The 25,303-nt window shown below is 41.0% G+C and overlaps 1 long non-coding RNA gene across 3 annotated transcripts in view; it reads left to right on the top strand.

Annotated features, from left to right (window-relative positions):
• Positions 1 to 25,303, top strand: part of LOC117510388 — a 125,037-nt gene that overhangs the window by 9,942 nt on the left and 89,792 nt on the right. The window contains exons 2-3 of one of the 3 annotated variants that reach the window (XR_004560707.1): positions 12,258 to 12,344; positions 15,400 to 15,608. The exons of 1 other annotated variant lie outside the window; for it this stretch is intronic. This is a non-coding gene — a long non-coding RNA (uncharacterized LOC117510388). The remainder of the gene's footprint in view (positions 1 to 12,257; positions 12,345 to 15,399; positions 15,609 to 25,303) is intronic. One more of the 3 variants, XR_004560706.1, reaches the window with a different exon arrangement.

Genomic DNA, 25,303 nt, shown 5'->3' on the forward strand with positions numbered 1-25,303 from the left:
GTGGCACCACCAGCGTGCACAATAATCAGGCTGCGTGCATAAATGCTATTTTTGCACTGCAGACTGAATGGCTGGCTGTCAGCCTGTCTTAGAGATCTGTGCATGGCTGGATTTTGATTATGCAAATACAGTGCACTATAAATAAATTAGTATACTTACTTTTGGAAAGGCGCTTTAAATATTCCTCGAGGATGAAAGTGTGTAAATAATAAATTTTGTGTAGCTGAATAATTCATTCCCTTTTAATTACAAACAGGCAGCGCTCTGTCTCAACATCAGTTAAGTATGCCAGGTATTGTGTTGTTGTTTGTTTTATGTATATATATATATATATATATATATATATATATATATAACTGCAGATTGTCAGAATGCTTATTGTAAATTAGCATGGAAATAGTCTCCAACCCTATGCACCCAGTTTTCCTACTTGTCAGTGCATGTCGGCACAATTTGTAGACATTAATTGGTTTCATTGTGGAAAAGGCCTGTGTAACACAATGTACATGTGTGCATTCTCCAAATATCCACTTAAAAAACAATATATATATATTCTACATTAGGTACACACCTGTGTTACATGCACATGAATATGCAGTGTGTTTTGTACATTTAAGAAAGGCACGAGGTTTCAGGAGACCTTAAATAAGCATAAATATTGTAGAGGTGCCACTGCTACAATTACAAAATGAAAGCCTTTACGCTCTTTGTAAAGCATTCTCTACTGAGGCCGAGATGCAATTTGAATACGGCGATCCGTTTGAAAAATATATGCTGTTCGGCAATTAAATTATATGTGCTCTTGGACTTGTGAGCCGGTGCATATAGAATAGCGATCTGTAGTCGCTACGCTTGCATTAGCATCTGGCCCTTTTATGTAAATTTGATGAGAAAGGACTCATGCATATACGCCTGGGCTGGGGTGTACCCGCCTAATATCCTTATTAGAGAGGGGGCAAATTAAATATTTATTAAGGGGGGGGAGCAAAGGGTTATGGGGGGGGTGGGGGGTGCCTGTCCTGTTCTGTCTGAGGACCTGAGGTAGAGGAGAGGGGGTGGAGGGAGATGGAGGTTGGCTTTCTGTATGAGTGTCTCCCTCTGCCTCAAGGTGCCACCATCTTAAGGCGTTTGGCAGTAGTGAGAATGTGAGGAGGGTAGACCTAAAATGTCCGCTGGCATAGACGGGTGCGTGCATACGCATTAACGCATACAAATGTCTGTGCGGTACGTCGACAAGCACACGCCGCTTTGCAAGTCAGTTATTCAATTTCTGTCATCGGCAGTTATGCATGGCGAGCGTTTCATTTGCATCTATTAATTCTCTCGATTAGCGTCACCTGTGAGCCGGTAGCTTTTTATGCACGCCGTTTGTTGGATATGGAACGATAGCGGTACCGCCACAGCCACCAACGCTGATATTAGCCAATTTTACAAAAGATTTAAATGTGGCACTTCACTGTTTTTGTTTGTTTGCTTGTTTGTTTAGCTAATCAAATCAATTTGTGCATTTTTTTTTATCAAATATACAGTCGATAAGCAAAGGAATTGAGACACATAAGCATAATGGACGGTGAAATTGCAGTTGAAGTTATTTGATATTTAAATTTCACATTCTCTCGCACACACACATGCACACACAAGGATCACACGTGCGTTGCACAATCAGGATGAAAGTACAGCATCACATCTTTCGAAGAATGTGCATTATACCAATTTGAGCAAATGCCAGTGAAATATTACCAATTTTTTTTTCAAACCGACCTTGTATTTTTGTGCCATCTTTCATTCGTCTCTCTGTCACAGGCAGTGGCACCGTAGATGGTCTCTGCTGTCTGTTAATTATCACAAATGTGGTTCGTGAGGAGGCAAACACACATCGTTCAGTGAGATACAGAGGCAGCATTAGCATTCGCTTTCATCCTGAAGTGTTCCTGAGGGATTGAATCAAGGAGAATGTGCAGGAAATTATTCCAAAAGAATTATAGCAAACATCAATGCCATTTTTGGGGCCCTCACGCCGAAGCCACAGCTGAGTTATTTGCGTCTTGTTGTGCTATTGGCTTAGACTAATTATTGATGTTATTTTGCCCATACGTTTTTGTTGGCATGCGTCAGACGCAGTGCACGTACTGCTGCCTGTGTGGCTTTTTCTTGCACGAATAAAGTGTATGTTCGTAATCAACTGTTCACCCCATGTCATCTGACGAGTGGTACGCCCCGGCATGCTGCCAAAAACTTGAGAATAATTAAACGGCTGCTTGGCAAATGGATTGTTACTGTGAGTAAATGAGACAGTGAGTGTGGGGAGCCTGGTGGTAAAGCAGACCTGGACTTTGGATAATAAAAAACTGTAAGCTGTCGGGGTGGAGAACAGACACACCTCTGGTGAAAGGAGATGCTTTTGTTCTGTGACAACTTCTTTTAGTCATGTAGGCGGGTGCAGTTGGGATTACAGTCAGTCCTGTGAAGTTTGCCCGTTTTAATGTTTCTGACACTGCATGTGAAATTACTGTGCTTCTCTTCTTTATTTATTTGTTATTCCATAACTGTACTCCCGCGCCTGGTGCAGATACACAATTGCAATTTGCATCCTTTGCATCATCACACTGCTACTTTAAAGCAAACAGCGGCTGATTGTCAGACCCCTCCCACCCCACCACCATCACTGCATGTATGCACAGGCTGGGGGGGGGCAGGAGGGAGATGGGATGAGACAAGCCACATAAGCCGCAAAGGGAACAAGGTGAAGGTAGAGGGGGAGGATGCTGTGTAGTCCCCCTAAACCCTGCCGTAGGCTGAAAAACAAATGCACATGGGTTTGGCATTGAACCACAAGACAAACCCAAAGCGGTGTAGAACACTGAAGCAGGGAGTATGTGACGATAAACATATCTTGCTTTGTTTTGTTTTTGTTTTTTTTAATCTCCAGAAATGATGAATGGAACAAAACACTGTATTTCTCTTTGCCATTTTCAATGCATTGTTGCTGGTTGCATTTGATGATATGAATAAAATCAGTGACTAAAAACATAACAATAATGTGTGGTTGTATTTTTTTATTTTTACCATAATGTATTGGGATGCATCTGTTTGTGCACTTTAATGTGGATCTGTGATAGTAAAGCAAAAAAAAAAAAAAGCATCTGTTAGGTTGATGCTGACTGGCTAAAAGAGCCTTGGCATCACAGGGAATAATAATAATCAAAAAGAAAAACTAGAGACAGCAGATGAGATGATAAATCCTTTTAATAAGCTTTAAATATCACAGGCACAAAATAAAATAACTATTAATGAGTCATATTATGCACTATTTTAGCAAGCAAACCACTACAAACCATTACACAGCACAGCACAACTGTCAATACAAGCTTTCCAAATCCAGCTCCCACTCTGTTTAAATTGCAAATGTGTTTGCAGGAGTGTACTGCTCATGAATGTGTTGGTCATACCCTGAATTGTGGGCAGGCACAACGTTAGTGTACTGCTATCACATGGCTGGAAAGCAATGATTACACCAAACCTACTTTCAAACTGAGCACAGATTTTGTGGTGTTTATGTAGTGCAGTGTTCAGATACACCTTACATTAGCAGGTTTGCATTCCATTCACTGGGCTTGTTCACACTAAATCATGCATTAATGCATCAAACTATCAAACTGAATCAAAAAGTTTAAATATTCTGTTTTGTAACATATTTTTACACGGGTTTTCTTCCTCACTGGGTGGACTGGCAGAGTACAGTGTGATGATGATGATGTCTGTGTGCAGAGGGGATGGTGGGGAGCTGTTGGTGGAAGGTGGTGTATATATGAGATTAGGTGGTCAGAAAAGGAGGTTTTGCAGGCAGTCAAATGTTTGATCTCAGGGAACTGTGATGGATGACTGGTATGTCAACTCCTGTGTTTTGACACTTTGCTTGTGGTATTGGTTCCTCTCCAGAAAACCTCTCACTTCTGAGTTTGTCATATAAACAGTAGTGTGCCAGGTGCTGCTGCACTTGTGTTCAAAAGAGAATGACAGGTGACACTCAAAAAAGAATAAGCAAACCTTGATTTAAAAACCATATAAAATGTGCCTTCTAATCTCATGCTTTATCAAAAATAAGACATAATTTGGATGATGGATAAGTACACAGACAATCATTAATATTTAATTAAGTTTTTTGTAACATTTATTTTCACAAAATGGCTAAAGCTGCGAACCTCATGGCATGCGTTAATAGAACTTAGAACTTAACACAAATCTTTAAGATTTATTATGTACAGTTTACAATTAAATTATTATTATATTAATTGTTAGGTAATGCGCCTTACACCATTAACTAATATGAATAATATCTAAAATTATTACATAATGTATAAATTAATACCTTATTTAACATGAACACTGATGATAAATGATCACACATTAGTTAACTCTTAATTAACTGTTAAAGTATTGATTATTGTTACATTAGCTAACATGAAGACCAGTAAAAAAAAAGATTAAAAAAAACACATTAGTTAAGTGTTAACTATCATTATTTAATGTTCCCTTATTGTAAAGTGCTACCCTGATGTACCCTTGTTTATTTCACATTATGCCCAAAAGATGACACGACAAAAAAAGTGAATAAATACAGCCCCTTTACACCCTGTGCTCTATTTTGGGCTCAGTAACATTTCACAATGTAAAGAGCAAGAGCTGGACACACCCCAAATGCATTTGAGCTATGCACTTTAGACCGTGTGCATAGTCAAGACAGGGCTCCACTGTGTCTTAAATGGATCTCAAATGCAGCCCAAAATAGTACCTCATGAAGATGAGATGATGCATAGTAAACAAATATTCGTAATAAGTTTTAAAAGCGAGACCTGTTTCTACACTTCCGCTTTAAATGGAAAGGAGGTGCTCTGTGGGCATCCTAAAATTTTATACTTTGGGTTAGTGAATAATTTGTAATGGATTTATTAAGTATGTCAGATTTTCAGCATGTGGTAACTTGATGTAGACAGTAGTATGTAAACGAGGATTTTACATTTGTTAATGACTGTAAGCACAAAATGAAATTAGTCAACCATTTGCAGGTATCCACAAAATAAGGCAAACACACATTTTTAATAAAAATGCTGAATATTTACCAAATCTGAAATGAATTTGCCTTGAAAATGGTTTGTCTGCTACGTATTTCACGCAACTTGTATGGTGATTGGCAGAAGGCCGGATTCAGCACAAATGCCATGGAAATCCCATGGATTTTGCAGGTTAGTTTGGGCTTTTGTGTGTGTGTGTGTGTGTGTGTGTGTGTGTGTGTGTGTGTGTGTGTGTGTGTGTGTGTGTGTGTGTGTGTGTGTGTGTGTGTGCGTGCGTGCGTGCATGCTTACCCCCTCAGTTGGCTCATTTCATAGAACAGTGTCTATCACCTGACAGCAAATCCCTGATACCTCATCTCAAATGTGTTTTTTTTTTTTTTTTTGGAGTGATTTTATTTGAGTGGGATGAACACTGTTTGGGGCGAGGAGAAACGATAATGAGTGGAGCGGTCTGTAGTGGCTGTCAGTGATTAACTTTATGTGGCGTCAGAGGTCACAGACACAACAAAACACACCCGGAATCTGATCTGAGTGTTCATACAAAATGGATTTACAGAAATGTGATTTGGATCACCTATGATTCAGGTTTGAACAGATTTGGAAAAAAAAAAAAAAATGAATTCCATGCTATTTGTGACTGTTCAGACTTAGAATCAGATTCAAACCGGATGTGCATGCAAACTGAATTTTAAGTGTCAGTCTGAACAAAGCCATATAGTTGTGTGTTTTATTAGTAGGTGGAGCTGTCCATGGTGCTGACCTGCTGTTTCGGCCTTAATATGTGGCACTGGACAGACACACACAGCACAAATGGTAAATGGACTGCATTTATATAGCACTTTTCCATCTGCATCAGATGCTCAAAGTGCTTTACAACAATGCCTGACATTCACCCCGATGTGAGGGTGTTGCCATACAAGGCGCTCACTACACACCAGGAGCAATAGGAGACTGCTCCTGGTGTGTAGTGTGTAGTTTATTTAGCAGGTTCAGCACACTGCTGAACCTGCTAAATAAACACACAGTTATTAGCCCCTTACATTTCTTTTGGGCTTGATGAATCACACTGTGTGTGCTAAATTAACTTATGTGTTATGTGTCGGACGCAGCTCGGAGAACCGACCAGCGTTTGAAGGACCCAGTATGAAATAAGCAGAGCACGGTACAAAGGCTAACTGAATTTAATACATAACAGTGATACAAAAAATAACAAAAGAAAGTGCGGTCTGGTGTGGTGCTCTCCCAGCAGCGCTAACGGTCCGGAGCCAGAAGCTGTTCGGACCCAAGGACCCCGCCGACACCCCCCAGGTGGCCGCAACAAACCGAGTCTGTGAAAGAAGGAACCATTATGTGAGTCCACACTCTACACACAGAGAGAACACTTAAAGGTGTACAAACAGCAAACACTTCCTGGCTTGATTACTAATCAGCTTCCCAACCTGCAGGCATGGAACATCCAGTTCACAAAACTCCACTGCAGTGGAAGCCGATACATGACTAACATACAGCTCAATATAAAAAGGTGTGAGGGACACCACATTTACTGACTGTATAAATGTTAGTCACAAAATCTAACGTACCTCAGGAAGTGTGCTGACGAGCGTGAGACCTCACCCCCTCCTCTTTCACAGACCGTGCATCAAACCCTGGACGTTCTCTGCATCCACTGATGATGAGATGGCTCCCGAGACAACGATCTCACCCGTCTGGTCACAAGGTCGAGTCTCTGGCAAATACACACTGTATACTCCAGTCTTAAATGCCACCATGTTCCAATCCATATAGATGCACCTCAGCTGTGAGTCCTGACGAGCCGCAGGTGATCAGGGTGAGGTCCTGATAACCTCAGCAACACAGCCACTCAGTCCCAAATGCAAGCCACCTGGAAGGAAAAACAAAAGACAGAAACAAAAAGGCAGCCAGGCCCCCCAGCCATACAACAGTACCCCACCCTCACGGGAAGCCTCCCGGCGACCACACAAACCCGACCCAGGAGAAACACCCCCCTCCAGGGACCACGGCTGGAAACCGCATCTGCATTCGTCTTCCAACAGAATGGTTGATGTCCTCTCCTCTGGCTGCATCCTTGCCTTTGTTTCAGTCAGTCACTTAGCACAGGTGTGGCCAGGAGTTCTTAAACCTGTGCGGTCAGCCTTTATCCAACCATGTGCGGTCATTAGTCATAAAACAAAAAAGACAAACACAAACAACCAAACCACCCCCCCACCCCCCTCCCCAGGGGACCGTCCTATCAAACCCCGGGATGAGGAGAAAAGAAAAACCCCAAACTTAAGCTTACAAATAAAAGCGCTAAAACCCCCCCCCCCCCCCCAAACGACATGTAGGGACCAACACCCCCCAGAGGACTTCCCGCCAGCTCCAGGAGTAATAACCACAGCCGAGGTCCCTCTGGGATCCAACGTCACCCACGGGGACTCCCAGCGCCTCCCAGAGGACCACTCGTCAACCCCAGGAGATGCCTCCCCTCACGACCAACGGACCCAGCCCCGGCCGTCTATGGCTAGATGGACCCACAGCCCTTTCCCCCCCAGAGGACACCACAGTCAAACCCTGAGGGCGGAAACTGGGGGGAAAACACCCCCCCCCCCCAGGTGCAGAGGTTACCTGGGAAACGCCCAGCATAACCACACTGCACCACTCCAGCAACGCCGACACTACGGCTCACACGGCTGGAGCCAGAGGAGAAGAGAGGGAACAAAAAGAAAATACCCCAAACCCCCCCTCCCCTCCCGGGTGCAGAGGTTACCTGGGAAACGCCCAGCACAACCTAACTGCACCACTCCAGCAACGCCGACACTACGGCTCACACGGCTGGAGTCAGAGGAGAAGAGAGGGCATAACAAAAAACAAAACAAAAAAAAAGAAAGAAAAAACAACAACCCAAATACCCCCCCCCATGACCCCCCAGGGGACCGTCCCATCAAACCCTGGGAGGTGAAACTGAAAAAAAAAAATAAAAAGAAAGACTAACAGACTGACATAAGGTTGCTCGGGTCCTTTTTTTTTTTTTTTTTTTTTGGCAGAACTGCAGGGTCACGACCCCAGACACTAAATAGTGAAAAAAAAAATAAAATCCCACACAAAAACCAACTCAAAAAACACCCACAAAATGAACTAACACAAAACAAATAAGTGATTTATACCGTCAAGCTCCAACAAATGGAACACACCTGTTCCAACTTAAGAGCTTGACGGTAATGTGACTCAGTCACCAAAAGAGGGAGCCAAAGTGCTAAAAATGAAAAACCCCCTTTGGTAACTGAGAAAACAAACGAGCTGCTTTTCTGTGCGCAGCTGTGAGCAACACACAACCAAAAATGTGATTCAACTAAATAACGCCGGAGCTGATACAACAGACGCAGTAGTTATCTTTATCCGGGGAAACAGGGCTATGACTGTAACACAGGAAGCACCGCGACCCCTGCCACAGAGCTCCGCCGTGCACGTTCACCCATTACAGACTCACTCCTGCAGCTCCCGTTCAAACCTCTTATCCGGTCGAAGTGTGACGCGAAGCCGTCGCCAGTCACACTCCACCACGACCCACGGATAAGGCACACACAGGAACACGGCTGCAAGACAGCACGAATCAGTATTCAGTAATGGGTCTCAAACACGCACCATCCGGGCGGAGAGCACCCGCAACTGATCCGGATAACTTCTGAACGTCTGCTGCCGCCTTCCCGGCGCTTTACCGTCTCTGCTACCGCTGGGTCCGTGATGTTTGGCCAGAGACTACTGTTATGTGTCGGACGCAGCTCGGAGAACCGACCAGCGTTTGAAGGACCCAGTATGAAATAAGCAGAGCACGGTACAAAGGCTAACTGAATTTAATACATAACAGTGATACAAAAAATAACAAAAGAAAGTGCGGTCTGGCGTGGTGCGCTCCCAGCAGCGCTAACGGTCCGGAGCCAGAAGCTGTTCGGACCCAAGGACCCCACCGACACCCCCCAGGTGGCCGCAACAAACCGAGTCTGTGAAAGAAGGAACCATTATGTGAGTCCACACTCTACACACAGAGAGAACACTTAAAGGTGTACAAACAGCAAACACTTCCTGGCTTGATTACTAATCAGCTTCCCAACCTGCAGGCATGGAACATCCAGTTCACAAAACTCCACTGCAGTGGAAGCCGATACATGACTAACATACAGCTCAATATAAAAGGTGTGAGGGACACCACATTTACTGACTGTATAAATGTTAGTCACAAAATCTAACGTACCTCAGGAAGTGTGCTGACGAGCGTGAGACCTCACCCCCTCCTCTTTCACAGACCGTGCATCAAACCCTGGACGTTCTCTGCATCCACTGATGATGAGATGGCTCCCGAGATGACGATCTCACCTGTCTGGTCACAAGGTCGAGTCTCTGGCAAATACACACTGTATACTCCAGTCTTAAATGCCACCATGTTCCAATCCATATAGATGCACCTCAGCTAACCTCAGCAACACAGCCACTCAGTCCCAAATGCAAGCCACCTGGAAGGAAAAACAAAAGACAGAAACAAAAAGGCAGCCAGGCCCCCCAGCCATACAACATGATGTGCATGTTGGCCCCTTAGTATTTTGCACACTTGGGTAGACACACCAAAAATGACATATTCATTTGGGCAAACATATCAAACAGATAATACGTGGTGTGTCCATAAATTAACGGTCCTTTTTATTTTTTTAAAAACTATATGGATTTCATTCATATGTTTTTATGTCAGACATGCTTGAACCCTCGTGTGCATGCATGAGTTTTTCCACGCCTGTCGGTGACGTCATTCGCCTGTGAGCACACCTTGTGGAAGGAGTGGTCCCGCCCCCTCATCGGATTTTCATTGTCTGGAAATGGCAGAATGAAATGACTTTTTTTCCATCAGAATTTTTTCAGAAGCTGTTAGAGACTGGCACCTGGAAACCATTCGAAAAATTTATCTGGCTTTTGGTGAAAATTTTACGGGCTTCACAGAGAATAAGGACTTTAACTACAGCTTTAAGGACCCCTTTAAGGACAGTCGGTGCGCCGCACTCCGAGCTGCAACGTCGCGGCACAAACCACTGGATCATTTCTAAGCTGATGGCTCTGTGGATACGAGACCATCGTGTGCTCTTTCTCTGGTTATCACAAGAGCTGGACATCAGCCATTTTCCGGCAGATTTCACTTATAACAAGAGATTTTGTCATGGAAAGCCACGCGGAGGCTTTGCACGTCACGACCGATTTGCTGATGAAGCGAGACAAAGGAACACCTCCATTTCGTAGTGTTAGAGGACAAGTTGGGACATGTCCAGCTCTCCACAAGTTCTCTTATACTCACTCGACTGGTAAGCACTGAAAGCCGAGATAGACATGTCCAAACTTGTCCTCTAACACTACGAAACGGAGGTGTTCCTTTGTCTCACTTCATCAGCGAATCGGTCGTGATGCGTGAAGCCTCCGCACGGCTTTCCATGACAAAATGTCTTGTTAAAAGTGAAATCTGCCAGAAAATGGCTGATGTCCAGCTCTTGTGATAACCAGAGAAAGAGCACACGACGGTCTCGTATCCACAGAGCCATCAGCTTAGAAATGATCCAGTGGTTTGTGCCGCGACATCGCAGCTCGGAGCGCGGCGCACCGACCGTCCTTAAAGGGGTCCTTAAAGCTGTAGTTAAAGTCCTTATTCTCTGTGAAGCCCGGAAAATTTTCACCGAACGCCAGATAAATTTTTCAAATGGTTTCCAGGTGCCAGTCTCTAACAGCTTCTGAAAAAATTCTGATGGAAAAAAAGTCCTTTTCATTCCGCCATTTCCAGACAATGAAATTCCGACGAGGGGGCGGGACCACTCCTTCCACAAGGCGTGCTCACAGGCGAATGACGTCACCGACAGGCGTGGAAAAACTCACGCATGCGCACGAGGGTTCAAGCATATCTGACGTAAAAACATATGAATGAAATCCATATAGTTTAAAAAAAATAAAAAGGACCGTTACTTTATGGACAGACCTCGTATGTGTTATTTTGCTCAGTTGAAAGATGTAACATTCAGTGCACATTGTTAGTAAATCACATTGAACATTTGTTGCACACACATTTATACATGCAAACCTTTAGTAAATCAGGCCCAAAGTGTAGACCAGCTCAGTGGATGTGTCTCACAGTGCAACCAGGAAGACAAATATGAAATTCGGTGCCATACATGACAGAAATCAGGTTGTGACAGGTTTAATACCTAAATAAATTCTACATGCACCCATATAGTAGGATTTTCAGGATGCTTAAGGTAAAACTGGAACCTCTTTTAATAAAATGGGTAAATTAAATTTGATTTTGTGCAATAACATAAAATATTTGCTTTTGTAACCTCGGAAAGTGCATTTTTGTCAGTAATTGCATCAGCATTACTGATGTTTATCAGTACTTTTTTCAGTGTTTTATCCCATGAGAACAATGTTGAGTCACATTTATTTACAGGGATCACATTGTGCAAATAAATGTTTTTCATAGCGCACAGTCACCACAGATGTTATAGCAAAATGCTGTACACAAAGAAACTGGACTTAGTGTAGAATAAAATCACTGATTCAAGTTCACCAGAATGTTGCTGTTTTGTCAGGTCAAATTTTTTGACAGCAGGTCCATTTCACTTCAAATGGACTTGTTCTTTACTCTTGACATTTGACCCTTCTGCCTTTGAGTGAGAGGAGGGGAGAGTTCAAGAGGTCAGTAGACTTCAACATCAAGGCTGTGGAAACACCATCAATCAGAAACAACTTCATTTTCATCAAATTTAACTTAAATTTGCCATTTACTAGTGCAGTTGTTTTAAAAGTTTCTTAGCATTTTTTAGTTTTGCTACAACTCACCAGCCATGACCTTCAGAGGATCTGCTCATGTTTAAAAGGCCTCAGGTTTGACTCTCTATATGTGGCAAAATGTAAATGTTGAGAAGACATTTGCACAAAGTTATTGGCAATTTGAAATCCTGCAAGAAAACGCGGCGACAGCAAATGCTACGTCTGTTTTCACTTTCCGTTGTACAACTGCATGTTTGCTTTCTCTCTTTTTTTTAGTGGAAACATGTTAATTGTGATTTGCTCAAGATGAGAGGTTCGGCACGTAAAGGTTACTCCACGGTAAACATATTCACAGCCTGCCTGTTCCTGTTATGTCTTCCACTACTGCAGTGCTCAAGAAACGGATCTGTGGAGAACTGCAGCCAGTAGGTCATCGCTGCGTCGTCGGGATCGCCACCGCTGCTGATCCTACCTGAGGTGAGTTTGGGTTCCTCAAAGAAAACATGGGATAAATGTGTTCTGTATATGTGCAGTAGTTGTCCAATGTCCATGAGCCTCCTGTTTTATGGTAATCACACCAACATATTATTTCAATCTCTGTGAATTTGATGGCACATAAAGTACAAAATGTGCCACTTATGCAATGCATTAAGAATTTCCCAAAATCATACCAGCTATAAGACATTTGCAACTTCACAATAAGGACTGGATCATCGGCGGCTCTAAGGTGATGCTTGAGGGGGCTGTAGCCTCCCCCAAAATTTCAGTAGTCACATCAACATCAAGTCACGTTAACTGACATTTGCTACTAAAAAGCACACTCTTCAGCCTCAGTTTCTCATGCTCACTGAGACTGATCCATCCTAACTGATCCAACCTTATACTGCCACCAGTTTCCATAGTAACCGTGAGATTTTGTATATGCAGTGTGCTGGGATCAACTGAGCAAGTTCATGTCACTCACAATGGAAGATGTTTATTTTTAAACGATTCCCTTTGCTTTGTTGTGCTGGCATGGTTATGAATGGATCTTTTACTTGTCAAACAGTTCCATCCAGGAACCAGACCCTGGTGAAATTTAGAAATAAGCCGATGACTAACTTTCACAAAGACTGAAGGAGAATAATGCAGCCCAGCGAACAGCAGCCAGCTTATTTCCTAAAAGTGTTGTTTGTTGTTAACTATGTAGTTATTCTATTGTTCTCCTTGCATGTTTTTCATTTGTATTTTGTCAGAAGGGTTAATGCCGTGATCATATAATTTATCGCCAGTGTTACTTCTATCTGTTGTGGAGCTATTGCGTGTGTTTGCATTTTGATTGCAAAAGAGAGTGTAACACATGCGACTTACATGTTTGACACAAAGTCATGGTCTTATATTTGATCATTTTTGTCCACAATTCATCCACTTTATCCTGACTAACATACAACCCTTCCACAATGTTTAAACCAGATTGGCTCCAAACTGTTTGACCTTTCAAAGTCACAGAATGTCAACGGTTATATGACCAATAGAAAGGTTATACATGACTTCATGACAGTGTTTTATAGTAAGCACTGGTGTATCTTTAATCATTGTAATGACTCTTGAGATCACATTTGGGCTCAAATTGTGACCTTGGCCTGCGACCTTGACTTTCAACTTTTTATTACCCAAGGCAATCAAATATGGCCATCGGGTACTGCGAAGGCTTTGCATCCATCTGTCTGTCTGTCTGTGCTATGTACTATAAGTCCAGTCCTATTACTGCCGCAGTCTTCAAATTTACAGGGAACATTCTTGGGACACAGACCTTGGACAAGTTCAAAGATGGCTAACCTTGACCTATTTTAAGAGGTTAAAATGTAACATTCTGTTTCAATCTGTTCCATTTTGTTTTTGAGTGGTGGGGGGTGACAGTCAATGAGTAGAGCTGCACTGTGGTGCATTGGTTGGTCTCTCCATGACCGCTTTGTTTTGTGTGTTTATATACATGTTTCTCATAAATTATGTAAAAAAGCTAGTGAAAAATGAAGACTTCTAAAACTGAAAATTTACAAGACATTTCACAGACGTTAGCATGGTGACATCACAGGCTAGTAGCTAGCTGCAAAACTCTGGTTTGTAAGTATGTAAATATATCCTGTCATATATTATGTAAAAGCTAGCGAGAAATGAATACCTCTAAAACTAAAAACGCTGTTTTTGTAATCTGATAACACCTCTGGAGTCATTTACAAGACATTTTGTGGTGTTAGCATGCATGCTAACTTCTGCTAACTCAAAGCTACCTTCCTGTGGAGTTTTTGTCTCATTAATACCTGTAAATGCACAGAGGGTGGTCTACTAATATTACTTGATTTGCACAACTTCCATTCTTGTCAAAAGCTCATGTACAGGCGCATGCAAGACCTCCTGCAGATGCCTTTAACATTTGTTTTTGATTGATCGATTGAGTTTTATTGAACATGTACAAATTGTACGTAAGACAATAGGATGTTAATCATTAATTAAACAACTGCAAATTATAAAGAACACAATGTTCATACAGCCAAGGGTATTTTAGCATTGCGTTATATTTTTAATTGTTTGCAGCAAATTCACTTGATTCTACTAGCCTTGGTCCAAATTGGAACAAATTTTTAAAATTATTTTGCTCACAGACAGATGGACAGACAGTACTGAAAACTATCATGCACCCACTTTGCCCCACCAAGAAAAAATAAATAACATCTCTCGAGCCACCAGTGGATTTGAAGTTTCTAACATTGCCAAATTCACCAAAATGTGGTGATGCTGAATTATTTGCTGGACACCTGTTGAAGCCTTTTGAAACATTTTGGCTTATCTAAAGAATTAAAATCCAGAGTAAAGAAAAACACATCAAAAATGTGTACATTTCTTTGTTGGCATGGTTTGGACTCCCCCGTGCCCATCTGTGCTGATGTATGAGTCTGCGTGTGTCTATTTGCCTGCAGCAGAGTTAGGCCATGTGTGTGCTGGATAAAGGCAGAGATGTTAGCGGTGGTCCAGAGGACACAGTAAACACAGTAACGATGGTTTGAAGGCAGCTCAGGCCATGTGATCACAGTCAATATCAAATCCCATGACCCATCCTGTGCCCTGTGGTCCTCAGTAAAGACAAGAAGCACAGGGGAAGCAGAGGTTACTCTTCATTTGTCAACAACACAACATAGACATAAAAAATAAAAATCACAGTAACTGGGAAGTGATAGTAAAATAATGTCTTCTAGAAGCCCACGCTGTAACATTCACTGCCCTACTTCACCAGTTAGACTTCCGCTTATTGTCATGTGTGGCATTATTATGTTACTGAGCCGCCACTTCTTTTGTGACATGTTTGTTAGCAGGCAGCGGCTGATTTCTCTCTATGATTGCGGGATAAAAATTTTCACCATATTTTTCCGCCAACAGTGTAGGAAGCCTTGTGCACTTTAACAGCTGATGTAATTCTGCTTAGGGGCAGGCAAAAAGATGAAAAAGTAAATATGTTGTTCATGTTTTCTAAGTCAGAAGTTTATTTCTTCGGTAGTGCTGCAGGAATAAGGAGGTGTAGAGAAGAGGTGTTGTACCAGAACTCGCGGGCCTCAGTGTGCAGCCGGGTTACCTGGCCTAATTACTCCCAGTATTACCACGTTTGCCTGACTGCATGGAAGGGAAAATTAGAACAGCAAGGCATGTCACCGGGCAGAAAAAGTCAGTGCTCAAGTCTCTTTGAAACCTCTTGACCCTCGCAGAGAGGTGGTGTCTCTGCAAACTCTTCACCAGGCTTGGTGTGTGTGTGTGTGTGTGTGTGTGTGTGTGTGTGTGTGTGTGTGTGTGTGTGTGTGTGTGTGTGTGTGTGTGTGTGTGTGTGTGTGTGTGTGCGTGTGTGCGTGCACTTGTTTTCATGACAATTCAGGGCATTTTTATGATAACACACTTCAATATCAGGACACTAGGAAAAACAGGGACATTTTCCACATCCTCGTTTTTCCAAGCACTCTAAAGCATTCTAGACACCCCCCACCCACCCACCCCCCATATGATCCCAGACCAAAAATCTCCAATGTCCTAAAATATCACAATTGTTGGAAAATAAGTGTGTAAGTGTGTTTATCATTTTTCTCATCTTCAATTTTAGCACCTATTGGCCAGTTTTGAAACTTAACACACTTTCATAGTGTCCTCATATGTAGCACAAAAATCAGGTTTGACCAAAATATAGCCCCAGCCAAAAACTCAACAGTTGGACATATTCTTATAAGCATGCACAGCAAATTTTGCAGAGTAAAATCCACTCAACAAGGACTACATTCCCACTCCAAATAAAGTTATATTAATTCTGTTATAGTGTGAAATCAGCTCTATCGTCTTGTTAAATCAGGTTTTGCAATAAGAGTCATTCACAGTATGCTAGAGTTGATTTAACACTGTGACAGAGTTTAATCTATTTGGAGTGGGATGTAGTATGTAGTACCAATAGAGTTTATTTTGCTCTGCAAAACATAGTGTGGATCAGAAACTGTTTGATTCCTAGGCCTCTAGGACCTTGGGAAAGGCATGTTTCCCATTTTTCACATTTCTATCATACGTCCTGATATGTCATGAAAACACGTATGTGTGTGTGTGTTAAAAAACTGCCCAAAATTAATAAACACACTTGAACTTTAGATATTTCGATGGAGATCATTCCTTGGTGTTTCCTACATATTGCCAAGTCATTGCGTTCATGAAAGGGCTTTTAAAATAGTCAGCTGAATATAATGTCAGCCCCCCGTCCCACTCCCCTATTTTAGAAGGATACCTCAAAAAGTAACGAGCTGATTTCAATTAAATTTCATTATCCAGTAGATAATGTTCCAGGAAATATGTGAATTGGAGAATTGTGAATCCAGAAAAATGTTTGGCACATAGCAACATTTATTGAGCAACAAGAGAATGTTGATCAAATTTAGTGAGCAGATGGACAACATCCTAGAAAATGAGGGATTTAATTTTGAATTTAATATTGAACACATTTTGGAGGCAGGATCCAGAATATGTTTTTGGCAAATTGTGGCCTTGGTGGAGGAATGTGCTCTTTGAGTGCTTTTTAGTTGTTGTTGCTGTTCTTGCAGTGAATTAATGAAGATCACTCTCTCTGTCATATTTTGTCCCAATGGATCCAAATTTCTATCTCAGTGTGCAACACACTTGTATAGATGTTATTACTATAAATACTCCAGAATTATTTCTTGAGAAAAGAATGTAAATAGGGAAAAAAAAAAAAAAATTCTCATCTGGTCATTTAGTGTTTCACACATTTCAAAAGTATGGCTCATTGCCTTAAGTTGCTAATTGGGGATGTCGTATCTCGATTAGAGATGTGGATTTGTGTCCAAAAGATCATAGGTTTGAACCCATTACGATACAGGAAAATGTGGGTGTGGTAACTGAAAGTCTCACTCTCAGTACACAATCAGTTCCATGATTAAGGTTCCCTTGAGCAACGTCCTTTATTGTGAATGTGTGTGGAAAACTTTTATATAAATACGTTTGCCTTATCTTGTCATGTTGAAGTGCGAAAAATATAAACAAACCTGGATCCACTTCTTGACCCACATCTTCCTGCACCTACCATATTCAAAACAAAGACAAAAACTTTATCATCCACATAAACATTTGAATTATTTGTTCATACGCCTCTTTAAAACAATTTCAGCGATCAGATCTTCACTTGTGAATCTGTGGAGATAAATACATTTTCTGCACTTTTACTAACCTTTTGTTGTAGCCAAAGTCCACACCCTCAAAGTACGTCAGGGTCATTACACCCTTACAGCTGATATTGCATTACTTAGTCAGAAAGTTAGAAAGGTTTATTTTTTTCTTCTTCTTTTTTTAATGTGCTATAGTAGCATCTTATCTCCCATCAGCTGTCGTCCATGTGCACATCAGGGTCATACACTTGGAGTCAAAACAGGAACAGCAACCTTTCCTCTCTTACACTCTTTTTCTTGATATTACACTTTGCATACAGGTTAAGTCATATGTAGCTGGTTTATATGTGCAAACAGACACACATACATCTGTGAGACCTGCGTATTGGCAGCAATGCCAGTGCTAGAATGACAGCGGGAGGAAATACTTATAATGTGGCATCCGCATTTATGAATATAAACCTGCCTGCCTTTCGTTCTGTATCATCAGTGTTAGACTGCGACAATTCTTGTTCACATGCATGTGCATGATTAAAGAGCACTAAAATGGCCATTAGTCCATGGGTGGGTGAAGACGTGTGCATGTTGTTTGTATAAATAGCATACTGAAGCAGAACAAAAGATGGCGTTATGCACAAAAGCTCTTCAGGATCAGTCAAAATCTCTTAATGTTTAGCATAAATGCAAAGTGAATGTAAGCAAACGTATTTTATTATTTTTTTAAAGATGATAAATGATGACTAAAACTAGTAAAGGAGAAAGCACATTTTTATTTTAAAAAAGGGTAAAGAGATTTTTCTTCTTCCCACTGATTTGCATCTTTAAATTTCCTATTTGTCAAGTAATTTCACGCCTCACATTCTGTTCCCACGAATGTGCTGGATATATATTACAGACACCCGTGTCAATATAGTACAATGTGTTTTGTGAAGATTTCCACAAAATTAGACTACGACCATTTCCTTCCACACACAACCAACCTCCCCCCACCAGCAGTCCCAACCGCCATCATTTTGGTGCAAGACATTACCTGCAGATGTACCAAAAGATGCGTCAGGTATTTCTGGAAATCTCTGATTATCTGTTTATAATTTAAAAAGATAAATTCCAGAGTGTTTTCATTGAATATCCAAGTAGGTTTCGGCAGGCTGTGCGACAGTGCCGTGGAGGGAGGGCTTCTCCTGCATCATCGTACACTGACAACAAAGGATATGCACGCGGTGAAATCATGCAAATGAATGCAAATCACTGGCAGCAAGGAATAGCGAGCTGGCAGGAGGGGAGTTCGTAAAAGCAGAGAAGGATGGCAGGGACTTTGTATACATTTGCCGGATAATCTTCCTTTAAGATGTGATGGATAACTAAACATATGTGGGGTTTTTTTTAATGCGATTGTGGAGTTTCCTGTCCTGTGTTCACTGTTAATACAAGCCTCTGATGAGATCCCATGGCCTAAAAAGATTGGAACATCCCCATTTATTCACCATGGAGATCACAATCACAATTTAAAATTTTTTTTCCCTTCATTATTGTTCATGATGCAAAATCACCATTGTGAAATGTTGCCACTGTGAATAAAAATGGGTGTTCCACCACTGCGGCTGATGCAACATTTTACCGTCGGAGCAATGCAAAATAGATTGTAACATCACCATCAGTAATGAAAATCACACCCCTCACCCTCACCCTCACGTTTTTCCTGTTCACACATAGCTGTGAACAGGAAAAACGTCTGCATTCATCCTCATTCACATTCGATATGATATGAGGAAAGTTGCCTAGTTACAGGACAGTATCATACGTGCTTTTTCACAAAATGTACTAAATATCTCATTTGCCTCCTTTTTGATATAAAAAAAATGTAAAAAAATTTGTTGACAAATCACATCAACATTGATTCAATCTGATTGGAAGATGGAATCATTCTCCAGAGGCCTGTTTTTCATTGAATCTTTGCAGCATGTGGTTTAGTAATTACAACAGCATTTGTTTAAGCATACATATGTGAAATCTGATTTGAATAATGCCCCTCTCTTGCAGATGCTCCCATATTCGCATGCATGCAGGCTAGCTCGCACAAGCAATATGGCAAGGGAGAGAAGGGGTGTGTGTGTGTGTGTGTTTGCCGGGGGTGGGGGCTTAGACAGACATTCACAATTGTGCATAATGATGTTAACATTCCTGCATGTCTAATGCAGGAGGAACTGAGACAGACAATAGCTGATCGGCAGTTGTGGTACGTTCACGGACATAAGCAGAGCATAATGATATATTAATTGTGACCACATTTGGGCTCCTCGCCGAGGTTGCTAAGAGGCCTCCGAAGTGATCGTTAATCTTATCGGGCATATGCAACATCACACTGCACTTAGTCTGCTCACATGGTGTTGTAGCCGTGCTGTAATCTCTACAGCCACATCAACAGCACATAAATATGCTTCACATCTGGCTGCAGATTTACATTGTAAATGTACACAACTAGGGGCGTGGAACAGCATTTTTTTTTTTAAAGTCACTAAGCAAAGATGCTGCAAAAATCATGAAACTCTTAGAAATATCTAGGATACAAAATTAAAGAGAAAGAAAATACTCGTACCTCAAATGATTATCGTTTACTGTTTTCCAAGAACATTGCATTGATCAAACTATCATTCATCGATTATCAGAATCTTGTACTGGTCTGTAAAGACAAAGTAACCATGTTCAGTCAACATCACGTTTTGTCACTTCACCCAAAAACGAAGTCTGATAATTTATTTAATAAAATTGAGACCAAATTTATGGAACCATTTATTAAATATGACATTTTTGTTTGTTTTACATTTGAAAATTTTTAATTTGGTGTTTTGCAGACATGCTAATGAAAAAATTTTTTTTTTATATAGAAACCATATATACAGGATCATGTGTTTACATATATATATATATATATAAGTACGCCTTATACCGCTTCTGTTGTTACACATGTTCTTACCCATAGGTGCCATTTTGTTTTCTAAGCAATCATTTGGGATTAATAAACGAGGATGAATAACAATGTAATAAAAGTTGGTATATCAGTGATATCAGATGAAATTGTCCAAAGGGGGGAGTGGCAGAAGTTATTAAAACCCACTCACTTCAGCCGGATGAGACAAAAGGTGCAGATTTATTTAATTGTGAAAGCAAACACCATCAACAGAACCTCTATTACGGAGGGTGGTTTTTTTTTGTTTGTTTTTTTGCCTAACCTCCACCCCCCAAATGTAAAGATAAAAGGAAATGAAAATAGAGAAACAGCATCATGAAAGAAGGAAACAAAGAGTGACAGACAGTGTATATAGAGGAATACAGGTAAAAGATGAAGCTTTTTTTCATTTTAATTCCCCACCACCACCACCCTCCCCATGGGCAACCACTGGCGCCTGCATTGCAGATCACTGAAATCCTTCTCGAATGCGTCCCTGGGCTTAAAGCGTGGGGTTGTGGTGGGGTGGGGGAGCAGTGAGTGAGGAAAGGGGAACAAGGGATGGGTTTATGCTATCTCGGTTTTGGAACAGTTTGTCTCACCCCCACCCACCCACACACACACACACACACACACACACACACACACACTTTTTTTTTTTTTTTACTGAAATATATATATTTTTCTGTCTGCATCAAATGTCAAGTTAATTTCCTGGGTGCTATGACGGATGTGTCTCCCCACTTCTGTGTGTGTGTGTGTGTGTGTGTGTGTGTGTGTGTGTGTGTGTGTGTGTGTGTGTGTGTGTGTGTGTGTGTGTGTGTGTGTGTGTGTGTGTGTGTGTGTGTCAGGGTGCTGTGGGTGTCAGTGTGTGTTCGTCTACACGGGTGAGTAGGGAAAGGGGGCACGCTGAGGCAAAGAGAGAGACATGCAGAGGCGTCGACGGTGTGAGGGTAGGGGGTGGGGGGGGGGGGGTATTCAGTACAGTATCTATAAATTGGCTCTCTTGGAAAAAGCCGGAGAGGTGTGCTGAAAAAGTGTGTCGGGCTCGTGTGCCTGTCTGGTTGTGTAAGAATATGATCCAATTATTAATAGATGCCTTTGTCAATGTAGCCGTGGCTGCACGCCTGTCCTTATTTGTGCATTCACATGTTCTCAGTTGAGCCCTTTGTGAAGGTTCATCTGAATTGAATCCCAATGCAAAAAAAAAAGAAAAAAAAAAAGGGAGGGGTGGGGGATCAATGCCATCAGGAAAAAAACAGAAGCAGAAAGTCTCCCTACAGTTCTGTTAATAATATTTAGGTGATGAGGGAAATTTTTCTTTTACCTGCTGATCAGCAATATTTTAATATTACACAATATTAAGTCACATTACCACCTGATAAAGTATCTCCACCTGTTATTTTTTAAAAAATGATAGATGGTTGTTTATTTGGATTTATTTACATCTTTTTTACACAATTGTGCGTGCATGTGTGTGTGTGTGTTAGTGGGGGGCGGGTTCAAAGACTGTCATTGAGCAGGCCCAGCCTAACTCCCCCACTGGTGCTGCACCTCCTAATGTGATTCTCCTGCTTATATGGTGATGAATCAAATCAAAGGTGTTGGCAGGTGGGAGCAGGATGAACATGTAAAGACACTGAGGGAGTGTTAGAGGTGGAGACGGGGTAAAAACAAAGAGTGGATGGATAATAATATATATTTTCGTATTAGGGGTGTGGATGGCTCCCTTATTAAAGCAATACATATGTCGATATGGGGTTATGATATGATTCAAGAGCAATACATTTTATTATGGAACAATACACATTTGATGCGATTGGGTTCAGTGCAATGTGATGCAAATGTTGACATTTGTTTACCATTATAAATTAGAATAAGCCAATAGTGGCATTGCTTACATTCAAATGCATATTTGATTAAAAGGGTCCATGGTCCTTCTTCAGTTTTTTACCTACTGCACTGAAAAAAAATATGATTTAAATATGTACATCATTTGCACATGGTTGTAGCTGAGAAACACAAGTAACTTATTAAATTAATACATATATATTTATGTGTGTGTGTGTGTGTGTGTGTGTGTGTGTGTGTGTGTGTGTGTGTGTGTGTGTGTGTGTGTGTGTGTGTGTGTGTGTGTGTGTGTGTGATACTGTGGGCCAGGGGCATTCTGATTTTGTGTACTTGTGTTAGCATATGAGACCAAATTGTATATTTGTTTTTGCAAAATGTGAAACACATTTGTCAACCGTGTTTACTTTGACGAATACTCCTGCCCTACAGATGTCACATCCTATAACCCAGAAAAATTACACCTAATTATGCATATTCATGATGGTGTTTTGCATCATGCAGGTAGCACACTTCAGTTACAACTGACAGAGCTGAGGGATGTACTTGCTTGAAAAGGCTCTCAGTCCATTGATTTGCACTGACACAAGCATCAGCTTGTTTTACGGTATATATATATATATATATATGTGTGTGTGTGTGTGTGTGTGTGTGTGTGTGTAGGAGGTCTTTGATTTATTTATCTTTTTTTTTCTATTTGGAGCAAACAAATTGGACCAGAAACCCTATTCAGACTCTTTTGTGTCACAGATGACATCACACTAATGACTGAAGCTGTTTTCTCAAATGAACTTGGGGCACTATCAGGAGAATCAGGTTTGGACATGCAGGAGATTGTCTGTGGCAGATGTGTACTCACTCACTGGAGATACTGTTTGGTTTAGCAGGAAGCAGGGCATGACACAGAAAGTACAATGTCAGAAATCATTCTTGCTGTTACTTCAATTTGCCTGACAATTTTGTTGGACCTTTCCAATCGAAGGATCACAATCTCATCAACTCTCCAGTTAGGCATTTTTGCTGGCGTCTTTGTGTAAATGTCGCTTCGGCCTTGGATGTTAGTATTCTTCCAGTCTTGTGCCAGTTGAATGATAAAAATGTCATCAACACATGCACACGGAGGTGTATGGACAATGATCCTTGCTATTCATATATACGATCAATCAGATATTATACAGACTATGCATTAGGGAGCTAGCATGTCCAACAGATTTGAACAATTGCATTTTTACATATAGCTCCTTCTGGCAATGCCTGGAGAAGTTCAGGGTTGGAGTTTATGGGTGAAAGAAGGTTTACAGAGAAGGCAAGTAAACAAGCAGCACATGTATAGTGCAAGTGGTATGTACAGTGGAACCTCGGTTTTGGAACTTAATTGGTTCCTAAATGTTGTTCTTAAACCAAGTTGTTCTTAAAACTGAAACCAATTTTCCCATAAGAAGCAATGTAAAGTTGATTAATCAGTTCCTGGCCCCAAAAAGAACACTGTTTTAACCTATTTAACAGAATTTCATACATAAAAGGCAGACAAAATACAAAGAATATGCACAGCATCTTATACAAAATAGTGTACAGTAATTAGAATAAAATAGACTATATAATTTTATTTTACCTGTACAGAAGAGACCATAAGAACATCAGGTAACTGAATGTCTGTACAAATCAGATGCCTCTGTTGCAGTGAAACTCTGGTCGGATTTAGTGTTGTATCCTAACAGCATTAGCTTCACCTGTTAGCTCCACTTAATGTATGATTACTGGAAAAAAATATACGGCTCGTAGCTTTCAATGTCCACAACAAAAGTAAGCCGTTTGGAGAACCACTGCACCCCAAAAATATGATTTAATGAACCAAGACTTTGTTCAAAAAGTTATGCATTTTCATTCAAAAAAGATATTCTTAAAACCGAGTTGGTCTTAAACTAAGGTTCCGCTGTACTCAGCTCTTAATGTTGCTTTTAAATAAACTGAAAATAAAAAAAGTGTGATTCTAGTTCATTCACTTGTGTTTAAAAATATTTCAACACCAGAGAGAGTAAATCGAATTTGTTTGGAAAAATTAGTTTATAGATAGTTGGTGATGTATTGATATAGATTCTGGAAAAATGTTTGAAACACAGGTGTCTCAAAGATTATGAAACCATTTGAAGCATTGTTTTGAGTTTGTCATTTACACTCAAAAAAAAGGCTCATTGGATGAACTCAATTAAATTATGTACAGGATTTCCACCTAATAAATATATGTAGCCCCAACTCAAATAAAGCACATCCATTCAATAAAAATTTTATTTAGTTGAGACTACATATATTTATTACATGGAAATCCAGTCCAATGAGTCAGTTTTTTGAGTGTACTAAGTTGCAGTAGAGATGAAATGTTTTTGGACCATCCCCAGTTGTTCCCAGCCTCACTTTTATCCTTTCATTAATTCCTGTTTTTCTGTCCCACTGTTGTATTTTCCATCCTGTATTTGGCCACATAGATCAGGGGGCATCGTGTTTCTTCTTGCATATGACAGCTTGTTAGCTGGGTGGTGTGCAAGAGACAACCACATGACGTATCCATTATTAAGGGAGCAAATAAACTACAAACTCTGCCATGGAGCTATCTAATACACCTGACTGACCCAGTGAAAAGTAAAGTTTCAAGATGTAAGCAAAAACTGCATGCACCACAGTGACTTACTGTCCCATTCATCTTCGCTTGTGGAGAAAATCTGCTTCAACGTTGAGAATGCATTCTCAACCCACTGTAGTTGAGGCTACTGGACTTACTGAGTGAGTCAAATGAGCTACTAATGTTGGTAGGAGGTTTGGTAGCTGATCTTAACAATTCTAGTTCACCCTACCACATATCATCACATCTAGGCCACCGTATGGGGCAGGGGTTTCAAAGTGCGCGAGAGCTCGCTCTCCCAAAGAGAACATATGAATAGCTGCTCACCCCCCCCCACCCCCAC

This window comes from Thalassophryne amazonica, chromosome 5 (assembly GCF_902500255.1).
Source record: "Thalassophryne amazonica chromosome 5, fThaAma1.1, whole genome shotgun sequence".
In the NCBI taxonomy this organism is placed as follows: domain Eukaryota; kingdom Metazoa; phylum Chordata; class Actinopteri; order Batrachoidiformes; family Batrachoididae; genus Thalassophryne; species Thalassophryne amazonica.